The sequence below is a fragment of the Penaeus monodon genome, chromosome 19 (assembly GCF_015228065.2).
Source record: "Penaeus monodon isolate SGIC_2016 chromosome 19, NSTDA_Pmon_1, whole genome shotgun sequence".
NCBI lineage: Eukaryota > Metazoa > Arthropoda > Malacostraca > Decapoda > Penaeidae > Penaeus > Penaeus monodon.
Genome location: NC_051404.1, coordinates 31362335 through 31362621, shown reverse-complemented (window position 1 = coordinate 31362621; position 287 = coordinate 31362335). Strand labels below are relative to the sequence as shown.

The 287-nt window shown below is 46.0% G+C and overlaps 1 protein-coding gene across 1 annotated transcript in view; it reads left to right on the top strand.

Annotated features, from left to right (window-relative positions):
- The window catches only part of LOC119585171 (FGFR1 oncogene partner 2 homolog), a gene marked incomplete in the record, with an annotated part of 60262 nt that overhangs the window by 28973 nt on the left and 31002 nt on the right, over window positions 1-287 (top strand).

Genomic DNA, 287 nt, shown 5'->3' with positions numbered 1-287 from the left:
ATGTGTGTGATAGATAAAGAAACGTAGATAGGGAGAGAGAGACTAATGGCTGGATCTAAGTGTGGATACATGTTCTGCACAAACACAGAAGCTTATAGGTCGCCAAGAAAAAATATGTGCGAACTTCACTGCCGTGTTTGGCAAATGTAATTGACTCCATGGCTGTTTCTGAGGGTTTCACACCTTGCCCCCTCCCTTCTCTCCCCTTGCCCCCCCCCCTTTTTTTTTTACCCGGATGACAAAAGTTTGCCTCGAGTCCCTCTTACTCCTTTGTTGGTTAGTCACTC